This window comes from Artibeus jamaicensis, unplaced genomic scaffold (genome assembly GCF_021234435.1).
Source record: "Artibeus jamaicensis isolate MK-2021 breed Jamaican fruit bat unplaced genomic scaffold, CSHL_Jam_final contig_76, whole genome shotgun sequence".
In the NCBI taxonomy this organism is placed as follows: domain Eukaryota; kingdom Metazoa; phylum Chordata; class Mammalia; order Chiroptera; family Phyllostomidae; genus Artibeus; species Artibeus jamaicensis.
In genome coordinates this window covers 2,512,519-2,531,441 of record NW_026521954.1, presented here as the reverse complement: position 1 = coordinate 2,531,441, position 18,923 = coordinate 2,512,519, and the positions used below count along the sequence as shown (strand labels likewise).

Here is an 18,923-nt window from a genome sequence, read left to right as displayed (position 1 = left end):
CTATTAACATAACCTAACCTTCAGGGGGAAATGTAAACAAAGTACACAAGCACTCAAGTAAATGAGTGTGTTTCAAATCTGCCCAATGACAGCTTCCCTGTTCTAAAGTCGAGTGTCAAACTTGCACCTCAGCAGCGCGCCGTTCCTCTGTGAAGCACGGGAAACATATTCGCCACAGGCTGGGAGCCTGACTTTCTCGGTATGCTAGGGAAGCGACAGAAATTTCCAGAAGAGGCTAGTTCAGAATTCAGCCCTTTAAATAGGCTTGAGGAAATTCTCCGGCCTGAATAATTGTTAATCAACCCAGTACTCAGGAATTATTCTTTGAAAAATTTTTAAATTGTTGTTCAAGTACAGTTGTCTCCATTTTCCGCCCACCACTCCCACCCACCCCAGCCATCCCACCTCCCACCCTGGATCCTATCCCGCTTCTGCTCTGTCCATGTGTCCTTTATACATATTCCTTGACGACCCTTCCTCCTCTGAGCTCCAGTTACCCCCACCCCTCTGGTTGCTGTCCGTGTGTTCTTTATTTCAATGTCTCTGGTTATACTTTGCTTGCTTCTTCGTTTCGTTGGTTAGGTTCCACTCACAGGTGAGATGAAATGGTTGCTGTGGGTGGCACCACTGATAACTGAGTAAGTGAACACAGTTTGCTAGCATCACACAGAAGGTGAAAAGGGCCACACAAATTACCTAATTTTAGTATTAAAATAGAGCATTTAAGTTAGGACTCACAGCAGGCCAAAGCTACTCAAAGCAATACTTTTCTCTATTTTTCTCAAAGTAGAGAAAATACTTCCTAAAATCAAATTCTTGACCTGAAATCTGATCTGCCTTCTTCCATTCCGTCAGTTATCCAGACTCAAGTCGAAGTGGAAGTACTAGCAGGTCAGTCCAAAGGACACTTCAATGATCTTGGAAAAAATAAATGACTCATATCTTTTTTAAAAAATAAAGTAGCCTTCCTCTAGAAAAAGATCATTATACACATGGAATAATCTAGCAAGTAAAATTCTGTTTTACTAGTACATGACATTAAAATGCAATTTTCAGGCTAATATATTTACTGAACATTTTGAGATGGCCAGTTGCTTACCCCTGGCGGCAGGAGCTTATCCTCTGTAATTATGCTGAGCTCATTCTCAGGACAGAAGGCTCCATGATTAGAGAAATAACTGATTTTTTCCTAAAGAAGAACATCAGAACCCCAGTTACATCCTTTAAAAGTATGTATCACCCTACAGAGAGTGTAGAAATTTTCTTTGTTTAACAACAGCAACAAAAAAAGCAATTAGGAAAAATGCAAAATACTCAATTCACAATCCCAAACCAACTCCAATTACAATCAAATACAGTTTGTGCTTCTGAGATGGGCCTTCTCACACTAGTTGGGCCTCAGACACTCCCTAAAGAAGTCCCAAACTTTGCAATCCAGTAGCTCTCATGTCCTAGAAAAATATCACTTTAAGGGAATAAAGGGAGCCTGATTCACATTTACAGGGTACCTTCCCCAGCCGCAAGTTCTGTGCTCATGATCTGTATCCGGGCCAACCCTGTCACCTGCGCTAGCCGTGTGCCCTCAGACAACCGCGGTGAGTCTCAGCTTCCCCACCTGGATTTGCGCATAATTGATCACAGCAGCTGCCTCAGAGAGGTGTAGGGCCAAATGACATTATCTGCCATGCAACACATCTGTCACAGTGACCTCTGTCTCATAGTAAGTGCTCAATATACCTTAACCCTGATCATTTCTACGGGGTCCCCTACAGGTGAGGGGGAAAAAGGTAACTTGTTTAGAGACGCCATGCTGATAGACTCACCCAGGTTCAAATCCCAACACACCCAGGGACTGTCTGTGGAGATACTAAAAGGGGAGGGGGTTGCATATAAAGCATTAAAAACATACTGCCAATTACAAATGTCTCCCCATCAGCCTTTCCAAAAAGAATTATTTAAAAAATGTTTAATCCTAAGTAGTATGTAGGCTATTGATCAAGGACCATCTTTCCTCGCACGGTAACAAATGTGAACTTGTTACCCAAGTTCGCATGAACTTGGTACCCACCGAGTTCATCTAGAATGCCTTGTTTCCCACTGACCATCTCAGCAACAGGAAAGGGAGTAAATACCCTGGTCGCTTCACGGCACGCGTGTCCACACGTCACCACAGTAAGCCCTCCCAACCAGGCAGGCGTCCTGCCAGGTGTTTTACAGGTAGAGAAACTACAGCGCAGGCAGGGCAGCCCCCATCTCCACCATCTCGGGGCAGGGCCCAAACTGAAACTCACCTCCGTCTACATCTAAAACCTGTGTTTTCTTTAGAACAACACGGACAGGGCAGAAGAAGGGTTAGGCTGTTTAGTTGTTTGGCTCTGATGGTATGTTCAACAGAATAAATGGGAAAGGCGTCGGTTTTTGAGGACATCCCAGTAAAGATGAGTTTTTACCAAATGATTTCATCTCCAAAGTACAAGTCAGTAATAGACATGGTCAAAAGATGCCCCATGCAGAGTATACTCGATTCACAATTTCAAACTTGTCTGGGTCTGTGTTGGTCTCATACACACAAAAAAAGCTTTTGAAAAGACAGGAGCTCACTATCAGGTTCGAGTGAGCACGAATGACCTCCCACCAGAGCTTCAGCCGCGGTAGCAGATCACACTGAGTCTAGAACACGCCGCAGGCGGCTTCAGTCCGGTGCAGATCAGTTCCTCTGGGTTCTCAACTGATAATTAGGGAAGACTCCTTGGTCACAGTCCCTGGGCTAGAGAGGACATAGGACCAGTTTTTTTCTTTTCTTTCTTTTTTTTTTTTTTTCGGGATAAACATTTTTTATTGTGGTAAAATACATATCATAATTTACCATTTTCACCATTTTTAAGTGTACAGTTCTGTGGCATTAAGTACATTCACATTGTTGAATAATTATTGTCACCATCCAGAACTGTTTAATCTTTCCCCACTAACCCTCTGGACCCTTAAGTAATAACTCCCACTACCCCCCACAGCCTGCGGTAACCACCATTCTACTTTCTTTCTCTATGAATTTAGTTGTCCCAGGTACCATAAGCACATCACACAGTATCTGTCCCTCTGTGACTGGCTTATGCACTAAGCACAAGGCCAGTTCTCTTTTTTCCCAGTTAGTCTCCTTGAACAAACACCCTGAAATGCACATCCTCCAGAGGAAATAAAAATGAACATGGGGGCATTCTTTTTCCCCCCATTTACTTACTCATTCCTAAAAGGATGTAAAAAACACTAAGGGTAGCTGAGGAGGAAGAAGAGAAAGGCAACAACGTCATCCATAACTTCACCAGGGAACCTCTCCACCTTCATTCCTACTTATTCTCTCACACTCCTCCGCTTTGTGCAAATGAAAATGTTATAATTACATCACATTGAATGTCTTCTTGCTTTAACTTAACTATCAAAATCATATCTCTGCAAACATTTCAAAAATTAACTTTCAAGGTCAACACTACAGAAGAATGAATGTACTTCCGTGAAAACTTGTATCTACCGAGCTCTCTAATGGCAGAAAGAAGTTAAGATTGCCCGAAGTTTCACTCTTATACAAGAAAATTGTTCTTCGCAAGACAGTACCATATTGTTTTAGTAGTTGGTACAGAAAGAAGACAACGCCTTCACAAGTGTTCATACGAAATCACTTAAATGTTAAGTATAAAGGTACATAAACTCCAAATGCAGCCATCCATCCCACTGTTATGGTTCTCAGTGGAGAAGAGCACAGCAACATCTAATGAAAATCTCATTTTCTCTGCAGGAAATACGGATAATAATGCCACAAATCAGCATTCTCCTCTGTTTTTTATTGGTTTTTGTTGCAATCCACATGTTCTCAGAACTAATGAGAGGAAAGACAAACTTCAATAAAATTCCACATCTTTGTTTCTTATTTCTATTTGTGGCTTGTAAAAAAATACATAGGATCTAGTACCGGTAAAGGAAAATGATTTAAGTTGAAATAAAACTCCAGCCAGCAGGAGATGACTTTGATTGGGAGACAATTATACATGAGCTGATGGAGTGCAAGGCTTCCTTTATTTATTTGTGTAGAAATAACCTCAAGTCCTGGAAAGAAGACATTTTTAGAAAATGACACTGACCCAACCGCTAAGTCTCATGAGTGAGAGCAGAGAGCGCTGCCTTTCTTGCACCACTGCTCACACACCGTCTGCTCAAATCACGGGATACACTTCATTGAAATGCAGGAGGTAACTGAAATGCGGGAGTTATTGAAATCATAGAGACCCTGTCCACGGGAATGATACCCAACACAGCCACCGTTCACACTGAATTTCCTGTCTCATGTAGAGACAGCACAAGCCCCGTGAAAACAGAGCACCCCAACTAAGGGGACCCAGAAGGGCCAATCATTCCGAACATAAACTATGTTCCCAGAACTACAAGCAACCCTGGCAACGCCACACCTGAATTCTCCCTAGCACTCCACACCATGTTCCCTTCCTGGGTAGCCTGTTTCCGGGTGTTCCTTCTGTATGTGTAGCTTCTTTTTTTCTAGTTTTTAACCTTACCTGAGAATATATTTATTGATTTTAGAGAGAGAGAGGAAGGAAGCGACAGAAAGAGAGAAACATCCATGTGAGAAAGAAACATCAATCAGTTGCCTCCTGATCGCACTGGGACTGGGGATTGAACCCGCAACCTTTTAGTGTTACAGGAGGATGCTGTAACACCAAATGAACCCCCGACCAGGGGTAAACCTGCAGCTTCTTTTAATTCTCTTCTCAGTTAAGTACCCCAGCATCTTTCTAAAAATTGCCCCAAGCATAAAAACATCAGAAGCACAGGACAGGGCCTCCTGCCCTATTTTTAGTGAACTCACTCCACCTTGTCCCTGTATTGGTTTGCCCTGCAGAACTACAACCTTAAAGATGATCAGAGAATAAAACTTTTCAAAAAGACAGATCCACACCATCTGCTCTGACTCCAGGAAGGACCAAAACTAACTAAAAGGAAATTGAAAAGTTAGTATTTTTAAGTTGGGATTAAAATTCCAAAATGTCAGCAAAAACCCAATACAATATTAACTAAGTCTGACCTCAAGTTTCTATTTCTCACACCTAATGCTCACCCTTAGCAACTCCAACAGGTCAGTCCTCTCGCCCTACTTCTACCTGGGGTTAGCTGATATCCGTGGCAATATCTAAATACCCAAAAGAAGAGAGGATGTGGTCATAATCTGAGCAATTCAAGTTAAAAGCCACTCTTTGCTATATAACTGAGGCAAAAGCATGCACAAAAAAGCAGCTTGAGTCCCACCTGACATTACAGCCCTCCCCTTCCTGATGCAGCAAATGTGCAATAATCTCCCGGGCTCTGCACGCCATTTACCTCTGGACCAAAGTCAGTGGGACCGACCAGCTGGGCACAAGTCACAAGGAAAACCAACATGAGAAATCCTGTCTCTGCCACAGTCACTGCAGTCTACGACAATGATCAGAAAGCCACAGAAGGGTGGAAGGTAAAGAGCAGAGAGAAGTCTCCACTGCTTGAAGTGCCTTTAGGGCTGGTTGTGCAAGGTGTGCACCAAGAATCACTAGTTCTGGGAAAACTGTGCAAATGCTGAACTAAAGAAAGTTAACAGCCCTGGCTGGTATAGCTCAGTGGATTGAGCGCGGGCCTGCGAACCACACGATCGCGGTTCGATTCCCAGTCAGGGCACATACCAGGGTTGCAGGCCGGTTCCCTGCAGGCCAGTTCTCAGCAGGGGACGCACAAAAGGCAACCATACATTGATGTTTCTCTCCCTCTCTCCTTCCCCTCTAAAGATAAATAAATAATAAAATATTTAACAAAAAAAAAAAAAAAAAAGAAAGTTAACAATTCCCTTTTCAGCAGGCCTTCTGAGTATGTTAATGGATAGAGAGGAGGAACTTGATGGTAGAAACCTTTATTCACAATATATTTCCAATCCCTTGGGTTTTGGTGAATACGCTTTGGGAAGCACTGCTTTAGAGACTGTGGAAACAAGGGTAGAACTGAGACCTAGAAAAGCAGGCACAGTACTAAGGTGACATCAATCCAGGGTCAGAACTACAGAAGCAGCAGGACTCCTTAAAGAGATGCTTTACAGTGAGGTCCTCTGCACCATTCTTTGGGCATGAAATTGCTCCTCTCCATGTCATGAACTTGACATGGCCATCATTTATTGTGACAACCCAGGACACAGCTTAATAGTCACCTACTCAGGCCACTTGATCTAAAGGAACCCACCAGGCACTTTGCAGAGAGTGTTTAACTCATTGCCATATCCCTAGGGCCTACCAGCACATAGTAGATGCTCAATAAACGTATGCAGAATGAATAAGTAAATGAAGTGCCCCAGCTATCCTCCCCTCTGGCTTGCAGAAATGATTCCTTAAACATCTGGTTATATTTAATTTCAGTTCAATATGATTTTATTATTTCAAATAAAGAGACCATGTTTATGCTACAGTTGCTAAATTAAATAACGTTTACATTTCCTTTGGACACGTATTTTCAGACTGAGTCACTACAAAATTTTGAAACTACGTATACTTGAGTCATTCCAGAAACAATGAGTGTAAAGTGAGCTCCTCTCCTAGGCTTTTCTGCAATTTGTACACAAAACCACATAGTTAACTGGCTCTTATGTTAACCAACTCACACTGACCTCATTAAAATCCTGCTGTAAGACTACGTCATCATAACTGGGGATAAATTCTCAGGAAAACAACTAAAAAATGTCCTGGAGCATATTTCTTGAAGCCTCCCATGATAAAATTAGTTTTCCTGTGTATATTCAGTCTCTGACAAACACTTACTGAGCAGCCAGGACTGCCCAAGCTCCGGGAACACAACGACAAAGTGGCAGCAGTGCATCCCTGCAGAGGCTTACAGACCAGAAGAGCAGCCAGGACAGGAAAGGTAATGCAGAGATGTAGCGTAAGTGGGTGTGAGGAGCTCAAAGTGGAAGCAAGCAGAACCAGCTGCCCTCTGATGATGCACCCCTGTGGTCTTCCCAGTGTAGTCCCGAAGAGCAGCAGCAGCACCTGGGAAGTTATTAGAAGGGCGGGCTTTCATCAGGCCACGGTGTAAACCTAGGGACCAGAAACTTGAAGGTGGAGCCAGCAGTGTGTGTTTGAACAAGCCCTCAAGTCATTCTGACGCACACTGAGGTGGCTGATGATTAAGCTACTTCCTGAAGGAGGAACAAAAGTCAAGCAGGTAAAGAACAGAAAGAAAGGGTGGTTGCAGGCCATAGGAACTGAGGATAAATGCCTGAAGGCCTCAGGAAACCTGGCATGTTGTAGGAACAGGGCGGCTCAAGCTCGGTGCATGAGACAAAGCACAGCAGATCATAATGGGCGTCGGGTGTGGCATCACAGAGCTCGGACTTCATCGGGAGGGCAGCGAGGCGCCCCTGAAGGGCTGGGATGGACAAACCCAGACCTGCAGAAGATTTCAGAAGATCACCTGGGAGGGAGTGTAGAGAACAAACCCAGAGAGGCCGAGGAGAAGGCGGATGCAGACTCCTGGGTCTGCAGAAGCAGCAGTGATCAGAAGTCAAGTGGAGGCACACCGTCAGGCCCAGCAGGGCTCCAAGAGGGAGCAGGGGGTCAGGGGTGCCTCACACAGAGCACAGATAGAGGTGCCGGGCACACCGTGGGATAGATTGAGCATCCCTTCTCCTGGAAAGCCTTACCTGACACGCCCTCCACAGCAACCAGGGCAGGCGCTACTCTGGGAAGCACTATGTACTTCTGGCAGCACACGTTACATTTTACCATAGTTCTTTACTTAGCTGTCAGTCTTTCCCTATGAACTGACAGCTTCCAGCAGGCAGAGGCAGTGGCCATCCTGGTCAGTTTCCACATACAGCATTCGGAAGAATGCCCACCACAGCAAGGGGAAAGCCAAACTGAATGAATGGAGCTAGAAAAGCCGGGAGGCCACTGAGAGGCCACTGCTGTCAGTCAGGGGAGAGATGACCATGTCATGGGAAGGAACACAAAGCTATTACAACGGAACTTCTTAATTTTTCTCTAGTCTGTTGCTACCATTCAAACCACTGAATGAAAATCTTTTCAAGTCAATTATGTTATGAAAATTCAACAGTAAATCTGACCTGTTGATTGGAGCCCACAAGCTCATCTCCCTGTGGAAAGTCAGAAAGGACCATGGTTGGAGTGCTTTTGTAAGTGGAAGTGAGACACAGGGTTAGGCCACAGACTGGTCCCTATTTGAGATAACAAGTTTGCTTCAGAGAAACTTCGCAAAGCTTCAGAGTAGAGGATGGAGATGTTTCATATCCTGCTGACATAGTTTGCATCTTTGCTTTGATTTTTAGAAATGACTTCAGGCAGGCAGATAATGTTGTGACCCAATTACGGGATATTTTGGAAGCAGCAGGCACCTAACTTGGAGGTGGAGCTGGTGGGTGGGCGTAGAAGGAAGAGTTTCTAAGTAGGCACTACCACCTGCCTCTCAATCCTGCATGGAATTTTATAAGGAAAGGAGCTGTGACAAGCAGGAAGTAATGCAACATCTCCTCTGACCTGCTTCCTGTTTTCTCACTATTCCCAAAATAGACAAAGCTAAGAAAAATCATAAATATATTTCTTAGCCCTCTGGGGAGAGGTACATCAAGGGCACAAATTTGGGTCCCTGGGGAGAAAAAGGGATAAAAGGCAAAGCTACCCCTAGGCTCAGAAGGTGAAAACACTGGGAAAAAAAAAACCTCACAGACAAACAGGAACCAGAGAAAAAAACTGGCCAATTCTTACACCAAAGCTTACTGCCCGATGATGCCACAAGCTCATCCGCCCTGGAGTCTCCAAACTCAAGCTCTTTAGAGTCAACAGTTAAAGTTTTCACTTAAAACTAAAAGTAACTGTTGAGGTCTTACTTCATGCCAAGTATTGTTCGTGTATCATATATCAACTCATGAGTTTCTCATATGCATATGACATAGACATCACCCGCACTCCTATTTTTGGATGAGGAAACTGAGGCACTGTGAATTCTGTTGTCCAAGTATAATTCCATTGTCCACAGTCATACGGCTATTCAACGGCAGAGCAGTTCTGGAGCCCCAAGACTGTGGCTTGTAACCAGCAAACCCCACTACCTCCATCCGCCTAGGGCTGGCCTCTACTTGCACTTTTAGGGGTGTCTGGCAGCACTGTTGGCCTCTACTCACTAGATGGTGACATAGTTACTGCTCGTCCCACGGTCAGGACAATGTCTCCAGATATTGCCAAATGTCCCCTGGAGGGCAAAACTGCCTTGAGAATCACTACTGTAGAGATTTGAAAGGCCAAATCTCTGGGTCCCAAAGGTCAAATCTCTAGGTCCCTTATGGAAACAGTGGTAAATCCTGGGTAGAAGAAAGGCTACAACGGTTCTACTGAGTGAAGGAAAAATGGAAAAGGAGACAGCGGAAGGCTTTTCTGTAGAGGGGGTTACAACTGAAGTCCCCTGCCCTGGTTCCTACTCGGTGAGACGTCCCTACTCTAGCAGAGTAGGACAACCCTCCTTCCCACCACTCCCTAGAGCTTCACAGCCGTGCCTTGGCGCAGCAGCACCTTACGACCCAGGCGCTCCATTCCTCTCCATTCCTTTCTACCTCCCTGAACTTCACACAGTGCCTGGAACAAAGCTTGTGCTCAGCAAACATTTGATGAACAAAGGAAGCTGAGGTTTCTGGGTGTCAACAAATGAACACATCTCTGTCTTCACTAGGGGTGTGAAAAAGGCATAAAGAAATAAAACTTGGTTCTTGAGGAGGATAAGAGATTTTCTGGTCAGGTCATTAGAAAAATCTGAGATTGAATCAGTGCTTCTGAAGTAGCTATACCCCCCTGAGCTCACTGTGAGTCCACACAATGTCTATTAGTATAGTGAGGAACGGATCAACTCAAGAAACCTAAGTCATGCTAAGGAAATTCTAATTATTCACTTCCACCGACAAACAGCACTGCCCCGCAAATCAGGATACTCAGTGTGGCAGGTTCACTGACTTGTCCAGGACAGAAGTCTACTTGGGAAACCAAACAAAGATCAGAAGGTCAAGCACAGAACAAGCACCCAGGTGCACACCGGATGCTCCCGAGAAGAGGCCCCATCATCCAGGGTGCTGGGGTCCTCTCTCCAGACCCACCACCCTAACAGCCGGAAGTCTCTAGTCAGCCATGGGGCTGCTGGAGAAGCCTTGAAATCGTCACCTCATGTTTTTCCAGTCACTGGAAGTTTCTGTCATCCCAACATTGCCTCAAAATTGGCACATGACAAGGAATCAGACTCCCGTGAATTTTATTTACAATAGAAACATTCTAGACTAGAATCTGCCTAGAGAGAGTCAACAGAGCAGCCTCAAGTTTCAGACATATTTAGTACTTATATCTAGATTTTCCTACTACCCAATGTGTTCAGATGAAAGAAATGCACGTTGGGGCCATAATTTGGAGGAGATAGTTCTACCATTAAATATGAAAATTTAGGTTAACACCCATTATGAGAATGAACGAAAGGTTAAATTTTCACCTTTTCCCCAAGCTGAATTTAGGAAGATTTCGTGGTGTGGTGAAAGGAAGACCACAGGCTTTGTTCGGGGCTGGGCAAGTCCTTTAACTCTTCTGAGCCAAGGCCTCCCCACCTATAAAAGAGGGAAGAAGGGAGCAGCCCAAAGGACTACATGAAATGTTTCCTCCACAGCACCGACCACACATTTGACCCTTAATTAACTAGTAAGTGTTTTTGCTTCATCCTATTGGTCCCTCAGCAACTCCTGGACTCCTCTGTATTGATTACAACTGCAGAGCAAGTACCCATGTTCGCTGTTCTGTCTTCAGTAAAAGAACCTCAGTTTCCTTACCTCTAAAATGGGAACAGTACCACAGCGTTTTGTAAGAATTGCACAGATAACAGGTATAAAGTTTTTAGTACAAAATAAGAGCTCCACAATATTAATGCTATATTATTATGATCAGCACAGATTTTTCAAAAAGAATTATGAGTAATATGTTACTTTCTTCAGCTGCTATTTAAAGCTCAGAAATGATTTAAGTTTGTCAATTCCATGAGCAAATTATTCTTAAGCCTCTTGTAGAGATGCATCAAGGCTCACCCTGGAGGGTATGATACTGCACAGGCCCCAACCAAGCGGGCTATTATACAAATCTTGGATCTATGGCTTTGAATCCATCAGCATTTCCTAGAATCGCCAGCCCCCAATTGCTAAAGCGTGCTGTTTTGGCAGGAAAGGGCCTGCACGCAAAGAAGCAAACATCAAGATCCATCACTCTGAGGCCTGCTGAAACAAAATGCACATTTCAGTTCCTAGTGCTTTCTGCTCTCTCAGACCCTCATGTTTCATCTTGGCGCTTTCCTTGTCATTCTTAGGCTATATTTCAAAAATATTCGCTGGTTCCCAGAGCACTTTTAAAATTAGTTTCTTTTTAGTTCTCCTAGGACCTCGGGTGTGTACCAGTGACTACATTCCTGGAAGGCCCAGAGGCTCCATCCGCACACCCACAAGCTCCCGTTGACCTTGCCTCCACTCTTCAACTTGATCCCGAGGGCTGGGCTGTCTACATCTCAGGCCTGGATTCCCAGACTTATCCATTTCATGGACCATCAAGCTGCCAAGTAAAAATATTCCCATCAATTCATAAAAAAAAAAATTTACCCCCAAACCGGAAGGATACAATCTCAGAGAAAAGCACCAATCTTCTCATTTGAACACACTTATGAAATTTTCACTGCATCATCATTGTCGTTTTGACAAGGACAGCAAAAACATCACCAACGGACAAGTGGGCCCAGCACTGCACTTTGCATACAGTAGACACTCAGTTACTTTTAAGTTGTACAGAATCGAAGCTCTGATTCACTGGGCAACAGCTTTGTAAACGCTACATCCACTGCCACCAGTAATGCCGAGTTTTCCTTCTTCAACAAGGGCATTTCATTTCCCTTCCCTCCCCGAAGCTCCGCACGTTCTTCCCAACCTCGTCCTCCTAAGAGCACACTTCTAGCTCAGTTCCAAAACCACATTCTTTTCAGGCAATTTTAAAAGGAAGAAACAAAACCACCCTTCCTCTCACTCTAAACATTCCTAACGCATACTTTCCGGTAGAAATACACTTCAAAAACCTCAGTCATTATGTAGCAGACCAAATTTTGCAAGATTTCTGTAAGAGGCAAAGGACAGAATAGCTCACTTTATTTATAACCACTATCAAATTATTAACAAACAATAGAGAAAACCTTTAATCATAACTCCATACCATTCATTTTTCCATGTTCTCTTCTCCTCTTGGTCCACACAGATCTCTGTATTTTATATACCAATAAATTATATGTTGGGACTTGCTTCCTGATGATGAAAGCAATGCTTGTCCTAGCAATTGTTCAGTGCTTAGAAGTCTGGGTAAGATTCACATATTATGGGAATAAGATTACGTAGAAAGGGAATGTCTCTTCCCCCAAAGGCATCTACCACCGATCACCAGTTCTGGCCTCTTGGCCAAGTCGTGATGACGTGACCTTTTGGCCTTCTTGCCACATCGTGATGACATGACCTTCTTCCCTCTCTCTCCTTCCAGCTCTCTCTCATCCAGTGTTTAGAGTTATGGCTCCACTCCTAGCAGGAGCCCAGTAAACTTCAGCACCTGGTTCTGATCAGAAGCTCCAGACTCACCGTCCATTAATATCAATTATTTAAATACAGATAACAACTCTGGCTTCTCCTCACCTACCTCACTTAAAGGTTAATGAGGCTGAGTTTTGTGACCATCTTGAAAGCAAAGTATACTCAAAATACCAAATGGGATGGGTTTCCTTTGCTCTCTGCCCCATCAGCATAGCTTGCCCCCCCAAAAGTGCATGACCTTGCCAACATGTGAGCACACGTGTGAGCACACTCGACAGCCATCGCTCCTGCTGCTGCTGCAGCAGTGGACTGTGGAAACCAACCCAATCCAGTGGCGGTACTAACATGAAATGATCATTGTGAGCCGGAGACCAAGGGCTGCATTCCTGATAGAGGGCTGAAGACAAAGGACAGGGACATGGGAAAGGGTTGCCGAACAAAATGTCATGTGGCCAGGCCCCAGCAACCAAGGCACAGGACACCCTCCTCTGCAGTCCCCATGGAGGCTTCTTTCTCAGATTGACCAAGAGCAGCATCTCCCTTCAGAAGATGCTATAAAAGTTTAAAATATTCAATGTGTTTTACCCAAACCAAATCATTACTTTATCTTCTACCTAGTCTCGGTAGGGGCACAAAGAACTAATTTTAGGACATTCTTTAACAAATAAAAACTAACAGAGAGGCAGAAACAGGCAAAAAAAAAAAAAAAAGGGAAGGGCATTCAACAAAGCTAGACAAGCCAGACTTACTGAAATACAAAATCGGCTTCATCTAATACTTTAAATGAAGTCCCCACTCATCAAATGGCTGTATCACAGACCCTCAGACAGGGACAAGAAAAACCCAACAGACACCCGGAGGGTGCATTCCACAGCAACGTCCCCATTTTACAGATGAGAAAAACTGAGGCCCAGAGAAGTATGCTGACTCCCCCAACATCACACAGTACATTAAACTAGTGGATGAGCCAGGCCCAGAACACAAGTCCTGGAAGCCCCTGGTTGGTGGTCCTTCCACCAAATCTCACTAGACCCTTAGTTATGGAAAGTCTGGCACTCTACCTCCGAAAAACCACTTCAACTGAGAGAAATGCCACCAACACATATCAACATGCAGGATACGCACTAATAACACAGTAAAACGAAAATGGGCAATCTGGATTTGTTTTCCCTACATTTAACTTTGTGTGCTGGTAGTACAACAGTGCTGAAAACCAATGAATACAAAACAGTTTTTAAATCTGGATGGAAGCTTCTTAAAAATCTCCAGATCAGTTTGAAGACAGGCTATTCCAACCAAATCTAATTCCAAATCACAAATCAAAGATGTTTTACAAGAGATGCTTATCGAATAAGAATGACGCCAGTTGAAGACATTCTCATAGAAGATAAAACTTTTAAGTTCCTTTGCTGTACAATCAAAGAACTCCCCACCTTCTCAGAGGGGTTTTCTTGAGAAGCTGACATTTACGTCAAAGATACTGACACATTAGATGATACATGTAAGACCTTAACAGCAGACTTGACACACCAGAAGCTCTGAACAAATGCTTGTTTCCCTAACCCAGGGCAGGAGAATCAGTACCATCCACATACCTAGAAATATCTTCTTGATATACTTTCCTAAAAGTCTGTCCTGCACTCCTGTAAAATGGAAGATGTTATATCATCAGGGTATTGCATTTTATTTTTAAAATGTATATTTTAAAAGTGTGACTGAAAAAGGCACACAGAGAGAACAGTGCATTTTTCTTAAAATACAAATTTAGATATCCTCAATTCAGGGTAATCAACATAACACTATTCTAATGTTATGGCAAGGTTTTCAGTATTAATTCCTGCTGTAACAGGAAAAAAAGAACACAATGTTTACTATTTTTCTAGCAGCAGTAAAAGAAAATAGTCATCAAAAGTTTAAACATGGTGTAAAAAGAGTACCAGTTTTAAAATAATTATCTTTGTAGAGGTGGAGTCTTGCAATGTTTAGTAGTCGTTTCTTCAATAACTTTGTAGCCAGTATTCATACTACTGAAGTTAAGTGTACAATGCCAGCCCTTTACACTTAAGCTTATCGAGCCTTTCCACTACCACTTTATAAGTTTCAGGAAGCGGGATGGTGCTGGCTCCACGGAGGCAAATCATTTAGTTAAAAAAAGTATACTTTGAATGAGAGAATAGCCTACGACATATAAACACCTTCGCTGGAAAAGAATCCCAACTTTAGAGTCCTCTTGCAAAGGCTCTGAGCAAGCGTCTAGGGACATCCCAGGTTTTGAAGACCCCAGGTGCTTTTTCTAACCATTAACAAAAGGACAGCGTAGAAAGCCTGCATCTGTTTCCCCTGGCTTCTGATACCAGCCCACTGCACTCTACTGCCCCCTGTGTTCTCTCAGCATTTCCCCCAGCCTGGAGGTTGCTCATCCTCTCCACAAATGCCATCCTCTCAAAACAGTGCCATTTCTAGGATTCTGCAAGTTACGATACACAAGGGTTGAGTGAATATTGCTTTCAAGCTACAAACTGAAGATATACAACAAAGCTGCTACCCACATTCATAGACGAATCCCCTCTCCTGGACTGCCTGTTCCTTAAAGGCCAGCTGCATAAATTCTGATACTCTTAATTATCATGGACATCTGAGCACAACATTTTAAATTCAAATCCATAACAAGGGTAAAAAAATATCAAAGATTTAATAGACCCAAATGCAGAACCGCAGATCAAGATGTCATAGTTTTTTTTTTTAAATCAGTGTCATAGTAAAACAAATGACAAACCAGTGCCAATCTTACAAAGTTTCCTCATTTCTTGGAATTCATGCGCCACCGCTGACATCACTGTATGATCATTCTTTAGGTATTTTCACCTGTCATAAGGCACAATGTAAATAGAGCCAGTGACTGAGAGACTTCCTAAACAAAACTGTGCCCTCCCACAGCCCAGTCTTGTTGGAGCTTGAGACAGTGACCTTCTCCTCTCAATCTTGGCCCTCTCCGACCACTCATTCCAGCCAGAAACGTTTGTGACAGTCGTGCCTCTCAGCTGCGCAGAACTTGACTACAAAACAGCTCCAACTCTAAATCTGATTTCTCCAATTTATTATCTTTTGAATTCAAGTCCAATGCCTCCTTGGCCCTTCGCCCCTGTCTTGCCCCTGACTTCTCAGCTCGCTCGCTCGCTCTCTCAAAGCACCCGAGGTCGAGACCACCTTTCATTGTTTGTATGGGACTCCGCTTCGCATCATGCCTCCTTCCAGCAAGGTTTTCATCGCACAAATGTCATTTCTAGCTTTCAGCCCTCCATCCCCCCCCAAGCAAGCAGCGGAGGGGCTTTCTGGACCCATTGGCCAGCTTTCCTGATTCGTCCCCTTCGCACAGCCATTTTCTAGTTAAAACCCTCTCTGCCTCCGAGGGGAGATATGAACTTTTCCCCCTTTGATCTCTCATAGGCTGGTGTCTGAACCCCGAGAAGCTAGCCCCGTCTCCAACTCCCGGCAGGAGCGCGCTGCCGCCCCAGGCTGGGGAGCCCAGCCGCACGGCAAAGGGCAGTGCCAGGGGTAGGGGGTGTGCGCTCTTCCTCACTCGCGCCCACCCTCACTTTTCCTCTCCGCAGCCCCCACCCCGGGGCACCCCCCTCCAAGCCGGTCTCTGCCGCCCCAGGCCCTGCCATGCCCGGAAAAGAGAATGCTGGAAAGCAAAAGAGATGCAAGTCAAGGAGTGAGCCCGCAATCGCCCTGCCACCCGGCCCTGCGGCACCGGCGCAGGGGGCACGGGACTCCGTAGCTGCCTCCAGCTGCAGATGCGGCAGCAGCTGCTGCAGCTGTGGCTGCGGCTGGGCGGACGGCAGTGGCCGTGCAGCCCTCGGGATCAGAACAGGAGCAGCCGCTGGGACTACGCGCAGCCACTCACCGCACGCCACTGCCCGGGTCTCCCGCCAGCACTCCCGGGCCGCTGCGGGTCCAGGGTAAAAGCAAGGAAGAACGCGAGGCTCACCGGTGGTGTGCGCGGTACTCGCCTCGGCTACGGGGTCCGGCCTCCGCTACGGCGCCCGACAGCTCCGCTCCAGTCTCGCCCTCCACCGAGCGCCGTATCAGCTGCGGGTGCAGCACACGAGCTTCCTCCTACTTGAGACTAGGACGGGCTCAGGCGACTGAGCATGCCCAGTGCCACTCCGCGAGTCCCGAGCTGGGAGCGACGCCAACGAGATTCCACTTCTCCAGGCTTTGGCGGCGGCTGCAGGAGGAGAGGCTGGCGCGGCTTGGCCAGGCTGGGGTTGAACCGAGAGAAAGGCGGGGCCGAGGGCGGGGGCCCGGGAGCAGGGGGCGGGCCACGTGCCTAGTGCGACCTCTGCAGGCAGAGGCAGTGGATCATCTGAGACGCAGGGTCCCCCTATCTTCTGGGAAGATAGCTAGGAGGCTTTGGGGCCTAGGATGTGGAGACCCAATTGCCTCCGGGAGTCAGGGTGCAGCCGGATATCTCTTCCATATGGTCTGGCATCTATCTGCACTAAAAGGCAGTTGGGTAACCTTATCCCTGGCTAGTCTTTTCTCCTGTCTGCATTCCCTCATAATGGGAAAATGCCCCCAGGTGAGAGCTGCCCACACCCTTCCAGCAGCAACTTGTAGGCAAGACATCCTTCCTTCTGCCTCCTTATCCAGAACCCTTCGCATAAGTTAGATAGATACACACACGATTCCTTGAAGTGAACATCACAGCAAGATCGCCTCAGGGGATGACACACGCCTGCAGGAGGGGAAAAGCAAAATTTCCTTTTCACCCCAAGGAAATTTAGCTTTCACTAAACTGTAGGCAGGCAAGCAAAGTCCTGAAAAGAATGGGCACTCTGAAAGTGTTCGTGGGCGCTCTGCCCAGAGACTGTGAACGACAGAGCATCCTTAAGTTCTTCCCCAGTGCAGTGGTTGTCAAACTTGAGCCAGAGTCTGAATTGCCTGTAGGATTAGAGAAACGAGTTGCTGGGTCCCACTCCCTGAGTCTCTGTGTGCAGGTCTTTGGTGGGGCCCAAGCATCTGTGTATCTAACAAGCTCTCGGGCACTGCTGGTGCTGCTGCTGGTCTGAGGACCACACTTTGAGAACCACTACTCTACACACACACACACAGCCTTGCCTATGATCTCCTGCAGGAGATTGACGCTAAAAGTAAATTCATGGCAACAACGAATGGATGGCTCCTCCTCACTTATCCTTATCCCCAAAATCTCAGAATGCGCTCCCTCCTCAAATAAACTCACACCAGCTGGTCCTTATTCTTCAAGTGAGGTCTCTGAGGTTGAAGTGGGGATTACTGTATTCCTTCAAACATGGTGAGTTTATTGAGGACCCACAAGGTCTTATATACAGTAAGCCCGAGATAGCAGTGAGTAAAAATGCCCAGACCCGCCCTTCATAGAGCTGGCAATCCAGGTAGGTGGAGAGACACCCATCACAGAGTCACTCAAAAATGTCATTTTCAGACATGAAGAGTACTAGAAGTCAGTCTACCAGGACCCTGAGGCGGACTCATAATGGAGTTGGAGGCAATGAATGGAGGGGCAAAGAGGCGCTTTTGGCGTTTGTGCAGACCCACCGGGAGGTCGCCAATCATGTCACTCCTTCCTGCAACAGCAAAACAGTATTACCACTGAGAAATCCATGGAAGTGCTCGCCCTTGGGGCTGAGTCTCTGCACCCGAAGATCCGCCCAAGGAAAGCCGGGGGCCCACTTTGAGAAATTTAATGCACTTTAGGAAAATGATGTTTCCGAACTGCTGGAAAGCCTTCTAGCTCTCTTTTAGGCCCAGAGAGGTAAGGACATTAATCCAAGACCACCCTGTCCGCCAGTAGCTGAGAGGAGACCGGGCTCCCGCCCTCCAGGCGGGTCCACTCGGCAGCACTCTATTCCTTCGAAGCCCAGGGCTCTCCGCGGTTCCCCCGGAGTCCCGCCCCGCTACCCCTTCTCTTCAGGGTCCTGGGCAGCACAGCGCCCCCACCCAGCGACTCCGTCTCTCGCAAACGCGGAGGAAAACCCGCGCTGGAGTGCTCGGCCGCTGGGCGGGGCGACGCGCGCAGGCGCAGTGGCACCAGGTTGGGCCGAGGCGGCGCCCCGCTCCACACCTGATGCAATCAGCCTTCCGGAAACGCGCCCGGCCGCCGCGTTCACCCTGGAAACGCTCCGGCGCCCACCCCCGGACTCCGCACGCTCACCCCCACCCCCGCCTTCGCCGGCGCTGCGGGCCTCAGAGCCCAGCGGTTCAGCCAGGG

General features: G+C 46.2%; 1 protein-coding gene across 7 annotated transcripts in view; it reads right to left on the bottom strand.

The window, feature by feature from the left end:
• APBB2 (amyloid beta precursor protein binding family B member 2) overlaps positions 1–16,880 on the bottom strand; it is a 318,379-nt gene extending 301,499 nt beyond the window's left edge. For 5 of the 7 annotated variants that reach the window (XM_037138053.2, XM_037138057.2, XM_037138055.2 and 2 more), the window contains exon 1: positions 16,659–16,879. The gene's annotated coding sequence lies outside the window, so the exon portion shown is untranslated. The other 2 variants (XM_053672308.1, XM_053672307.1) reach the window with 2 other exon arrangements.
• Between the last annotated feature and the right edge of the window lie 2,043 nt (positions 16,881–18,923).